A 6326-nucleotide genomic window follows, 5' to 3' on the forward strand; every position below is an offset into this window, starting at 1 on the left:
GGAATGATGATGATTGTCACGTTCATCACATTCAGGTTGAAGTGCGAATGAATATCTTAGAAGCGGAATAAGTTGAATTGAATAGAAAAACAGTAGTACTTTGCATTAATCTTTGAGGAACAGCAGAGCTCCACACCTTAATCTATGGAGTGCAGAAACTCTACCGTAGGAGAATACATAAGTGATAATGGTTCAGGCATGGCCGAATGGTTTATACTAAACTAGTTACTAGGGTTTACAGAAGTAAGTAATTGATGCATAAATCCACTTCCGGGACCCACTTGGTGTGTGCTTGGGCTGAGCTTGAATGTTACACGTGTAGAGGTCAATCTTGGAGTTGAACGCTAGTTTGTAACGTATTTCTGGCGTTCAACTCTGGCTTGTGACGTGTTTCTGGCGTTTAACTCCAGACAGCAGCGTAGAACTGGCGTTCAACGCCCTTTTACATCATCTAAACTCGGCCAAAGTATAGACTATTATATATTGCTGGAAAGCGCTGAATGTCTAATTTCCAACGCAATTAGAAGCGTGCCATTTTGAGTTCTGTAGCTCCAGAAAATCCACTTTGAGTGCAGGGAGGTCAGAATCCAACAGCATCAGCAGTCCTTCTTCAACCTCTGAATCTGATTTTTGCTCAAGTCCCTCAATTTCAGCCAGAAAATACTTGAAATCACAGAAAAATACACAAACTCATAGTAAAGTCCAGAAATGTGAATTTAACATAAAAACTAATGAAAACATCCCTAAAAGTAACTAGATTCTACTAAAAACATACTAAAAATAATGCCAAAAAGCGTATAAATTATCCACTCATCACAACACCAAACTTAAATTGTTGCTTGTCCCCAAGAAACTGAAAATCAAATAGGATAAAAAGAAGAGAATATACTATAAATTCCAAACTATCAATGAAACATAGCTCCAATTAAATGAGCGGGACTTGTAGCTTTTTTTTGCCTCTTGAATAGTTTTGGCATCTCACTTTATCCATTGAAGTTCAGAATGATTGGCATCTATAGGAACTCAGAGTTCAGATAGTGTTATTGATTCTCCTAGTTCAGTGTGATGATTCTTGAACACATCTATTTTATGAGTCTTGGCCGTGGCCCTAAGCACTTTGTTTTCCAGTATTACCACCAGATACATAAATGCCACAGACACATAATTGGGTGAACCTTTTCAGATTGTGACTCAGCTTTGCTAAAGTCCCCAATTAGAGGTGTGCAGGGTTCTTAAGCACACTCTGTTTTTGCTTTGGACCTTGACTTTAACCGCTCAGTCTCAAGTTTTCACTTGACACCTTCACGCCACAAGCACATGGTTAGGGACAGCTTGGTTTAGCCGCTTAGGCCAGGATTTTATTCCTTTAGGCCCTCCTATCCACTGATGCTCAAAGCCTTGGGATCCTTTTTATTTACCCTTGCCTTTTGGTTTTAAGGGTTATTGGCTTTTTGCTCTTGCCTCTTGGTTTTAAGAGCTTTTGGCTTTTTCTGCTTGCTTTTTCTCTTTTTTTGTTTCTATTTTTTTTTTCTGCAAGCTTTGTTCTTTGCTGCTTTTTCTTGCTTCAAGAATCATTTTTATGATTTTTCAGATTATCAAATAACATGTCTCCTTATCATCATTCTTTCAAGAGCCAACATATTTAACATTCTTAAACAACAACTTCAAAAGACATATGCACTGTTCAAGCATTCATTCAAAAAACAAGAAGCATTGTCACCACATCAATATAATTAAACTAAGTTCAAGGATAAATTCGAAACTCATGTACTTCTTGTTCTTTTGAATTAAAACAGTTTTCAATTAAGAGAGGTGATGGATTCATAGGACATTCATAACTTTAAGACAAAGTTACTAAATACTAATGATCATGTAATGAAGACACAAACATGGATAAGCACTTAACATAGAGAAAATGAAAAATAGAGAATGTAAGAACAAGGAATGAATCCACCTTAGTGATGGTGGTGTTTCCTTCTTGAGGAACCAATGATGTCCTTGAGCTCTTCTATGTCTCTTCCTTGTCTTTGTTGCTCCTCCCTCATTGCTTTTTGATCTTCTCTAATTTCATGAAGGATGATGGAGTGCTCTTGATGTTCCACCCTTAATTGTCCCATGTTGGAACTTAATTCTCCTAGGGAGGTGTTGATTTGCTCCCAATAGTTTTATGGAGGAAAATGCATTTTAGGCATCTCCGGGATCTCATGGTGATGAGCTTCATGCGTCTCTTGAGATCCATGAATGGGCTCTCTTGCTTGCTCCATCCTTTTTTTTAGTGATGGGCTTCTCTTCCTCAATGGGAATGTCTCCTTCTATGTCAATCCCAGCCAAATTGCATAGATGGCAAATGAGGTGAGGAAAAGCTAACCTTGCCATAGTGGAGGACTTGTCAGCCACCTTGTAGAGTTCTTGAGGTATAATCTCATAAACCTCCACCTCTTCTCCAATCATGATGCTATGGATCATGATGACTCGGTCTATAGTAACTTCAGACCGGTTGCTAGTGGGAATGATTGAGCGTTGAATGAACTCCAACCATCCTCTAGCTACAGGCTTAAGGTCCAGTCTTCTCAGTTGAACCAGTTTACCTTTTGAGTCAATCTTCCATTGAGCTCCTTCCACACATATGTCCATGAGGACTTGGTCCAACCTTTGATTAAAGTTGACCCTTCTAGTGTAGGGGCGTGCATCTCCTTGCATCATAGGCAAGTTAAACGCCAACCTCACATTTTCCGGACTAAAATCTAAGTATTTCCCCCGAACCATTGTAATATAATTCTTTGGGTTTGGGTTCTTACTTTGATCATGGTTCCTAATGATCCATGCATTGGCATAGAACTCTTGAACCATTAGGATGCCGACTTGTTGGATGGGGTTTGTTAGAACTTCCCAACCTCTTCTTTGGATTTCATGTCGGATCTCCGGATACTCATTCTTCTTGAGCTTGAAAGGGACCTCGGGGATCACCTTCTTCTTGGCCACAACATCATAGAAGTGGTCTTGATGAGCTTTAGAGATGAATCTTTCCATCTCCCATGACTCGGAGGTGGAAGCTTTTGTCTTCCCTTTCCCTTTTCTAGAGGATTCTCCGGTCTTGGGTGCCATCAATGGTAATGGAAAAACAAAAAGCTTATGCTTTTACCACACCAAACTTAGAATTTTGCTCGCCCTCGAGCAAGAGAAGAAAGAATAGATGAAGAAGAAGAAGAAAATATGGAGGAGAGGGGGGAGGGGTGTATTCGGCCGAGAAGGGGAAGAGAGGGTTGTGTTGTGTGAAAATGAAGAAGAATGGAGGGCTTTATATAGGGAAGGGAGGGGGGTAAGGTTCAGCCATAAGGGTGGGTTTTGGGTGGGAAATTGATTTTAAATTTTGAAGGTAGGTGGGGTTTATGAGGTAGGTTTATGGGGAAGAGTGGATGGATGTGAGTGGTGAAGTGGTTATAGGGAAGAGAGATTGAGGTGATTGGTGAAGAGTTTTGGAAAGAGTGTTTATGGGATTGTGTGAAAGAGGGGTGAGAAGAAGTGAGTGGAGGTAGGTGGGGATCCTGTGGGGTCCACAGATCCTGAGGTGTTCAAGGATTTACAACCTTGCACCAAATTAGGCATGCAAAAATGCCCTTGCTCACAACTCTAAGCGTTCAGCGCCAGATTGGTGCTTGTTCTGGGCGTTGAACGCCCATTTGTTGCCCATTTCTGGCGTTGAACGCCAGAACCATGCTTGTTCTGGGCGTTCAGCGCCAGCTCTTCTCCAGGGTGCAATTCTGGCGTTCAAACGCCCAGATGCTACCCATTTTGGGCGTTCAGCGCCAGAATCATGCTCTGTTCTGGCATTGAACGCCAGCCAGATGCTTCTTACTGGCGTTTAAACGCCAGTAAGGTCTTCCTCCAGGGTGTGATTTTTCTTTTGCTGTTTTTGATTCCGTTTTCAATTTTCATATTTATTTTGTGACTCCACATGATCATGAACCTAATAAAACATGAAAGAACAAGAAAAATAAAATTAGATAAATAAAAATTGGGTTGCCTCCCAACAAGCGCTTCTTTAATGTCAATAGCTTGACAGTAGGCTCTCATGGAGCCTCACAGATGTTCAGAGCATTGTTGAGACTTCCCAACACCAAACTTAGAGTTTGGATATGGGAGTTCAACACCAAACTTAGAGTTTGGTTGTGGCCTCCCAACACCAAACTTAGAGTTTGACTGTGGGGGCTCTGGTTGACTCTGTTTTGAGAGAAGCTTACTGTGCCTCTTTTCCATGTTTACAGAAGGGTAACCTTGAGTTGTAAACACAAGGGAGTCCTCATTCAATTGAAGGACTAATTCACCTCTGTCAACATCAATCACAGCTCTTGCTGTGGCTAGGAAAGGTCTTCCAAGGATGATGGATTCATCCTCATCCTTCCCAGTATGAAGGATTATGAAATCAGCAGGGATGTAAAGGCCTTCAACCTTTACTAACACGTCTTCTACTTGTCCATAAGCCTGTTTTCTTGAATTGTCTGCCATCTCTAATGAGATTTTAGTAGCTTGCACCCCAAAGATTTCCAGTTTCTCTATTACAGAGAGGGGCATGAGGTTTATCCCTGAACCAAGGTCACACAGAGCCTTTTCAAAGATCATGTTGCCTATGGTACAAGGTATTACGAACTTTTCAGGATCCTGTTTCTTCTGAGGCATTGTCAGTTGATCTAGATCACTTAGTTCATTAGTGAACAAGGGAGGTTCATCTTCCCAAGTCTCAATACCAAATAATTTGGTATTCAGCTTCATGATTGCACCAAGGTACTTGGTAACTTGCTCTTCAGTAACATCCTCATTCTCTTCAGAAGATGAATACTCGTCAGAGCTCATGAAGGGCATAAGGAGGTTCAATGGAATCTCTATGGTCTCTAGATGAGTCTCAGATTCCTTTGGTTCCTCAAAGGGAAACTCCTTATTGATCACTGGACATCCCAGGAGGTCTTCCTTACTGGGATTTACGTCCTCCCCTTCCTCTCCAAGTTTGGCCATGTTGACTATGTCAATGGCCTTGCACTCTCCTTTTGGATTTTCTTCTGTATTGCTTGGGAGAGTACTAGGAGGGATTTCAGTGATCCTTTTACTCAGCTGGCCCACTTGTGCCTTCAAATTTCTAATGGAGGACCTTGTTTCGTTCATGAAACTTACAGTGGCCTTAGATAGATCAGAGACTAAGTTTGCTAAATTAGAGGTATTTTGTTCAGAGTTCTCTGTCTGTTGCTGAGTGGATGATGGAAAAGGTTTACTATTGTTAAACCTATTTCTTCCACCATTATTAAAGCCTTGTTGAGGCTTTTGTTGATCCTTCCATGAGAGATTTGGGTGATTTCTCCATGAGGGGTTATAGGTGTTTCCATATGGTTCACCCATGTAATTCACCTCTGCTATTGCAGGGTTTTCAGGATCATAAGCTTCTTCTTTAGAAGATGCCTCTTGAGTACTGTTGGATGCAGCTTGCATTCCATTCAGACTCTGAGAAATCATATTGACTTGCTGAGTCAATATTTTATTCTGAGCCAATATGGCATTCAGAGTATCAATTTCAAGAACTCTTTTCTTCATAGGCGTCCCATTACTCACAGGATTCCTCTCAGAAGTGTACATGAACTGGTTATTAGCAACCATGTCAATGAGTTCTTGAGCTTCTGTAGGCGTTTTCTTTAGGTAAATGGATCCACTTGCAGAAGTATCCAATGACATTTTAGCCAATTCAGATAGACCATCATAGAATATATCCAGGATGGTCCATTCTGAAAGCATGTCAGAAGGACACTTTTTGGTCAGTCCTTTGTATCTCTCCCAAGCTTCATAGAGGGATTCACCTTCTTTCTGTTTGAAGGTCTGAACATCCACTCTAAGCTTACTCAGCTTTTGAGGAGGAAAGAACTTAGCTAAGAAAGCCTTGACCAGCTTATCCCAAGAGTTCAGGCTATCCTTAGGTTGAGAGTCCAACCATACTCTAGCTCTGTCTCTTATAGCAAAAGGGAAAAGCATGAGCCTGTAGACTTCAGGATCTACTCCATTAGTCTTAACAGTATCACATATCTGCAAGAATTCAGTTAAAAACTGAAAAGGATCTTCATATGGAAGTCCATGAAACTTGCAGTTCTGCTGCATCAGAGAAACTAATTGAGGTTTAAGCTCAAAATTGTTTGCTCCAATGGTAGGAATGGAGATGCTTCTTCCATGTAAATTGGAATTAGGTGCAGTAAAGTCACCAAGCATCCTCCTTGCATTATTATTATTTTCGGCTGCCATCTCCTCTTCCTGTTTGTAATTTAGCTTCTCTTAGTTTCCTCTTCAGAGTC

The 6326-nt window shown here is 41.0% G+C and overlaps 1 non-coding gene across 1 annotated transcript; it reads left to right on the forward strand.

Annotated features, from left to right (window-relative positions):
- The first annotated feature begins 5772 nt into the window (after nucleotides 1-5772).
- Nucleotides 5773-5880, forward strand: LOC112725848 (small nucleolar RNA R71). Its single transcript, XR_003164930.1, has one exon. It is a non-coding gene; the product is annotated as a small nucleolar RNA R71 (small nucleolar RNA).
- Nucleotides 5881-6326: the final 446 nt, after the last annotated feature.

Source organism: Arachis hypogaea, chromosome 11 (assembly GCF_003086295.3).
Source record: "Arachis hypogaea cultivar Tifrunner chromosome 11, arahy.Tifrunner.gnm2.J5K5, whole genome shotgun sequence".
In the NCBI taxonomy this organism is placed as follows: domain Eukaryota; kingdom Viridiplantae; phylum Streptophyta; class Magnoliopsida; order Fabales; family Fabaceae; genus Arachis; species Arachis hypogaea.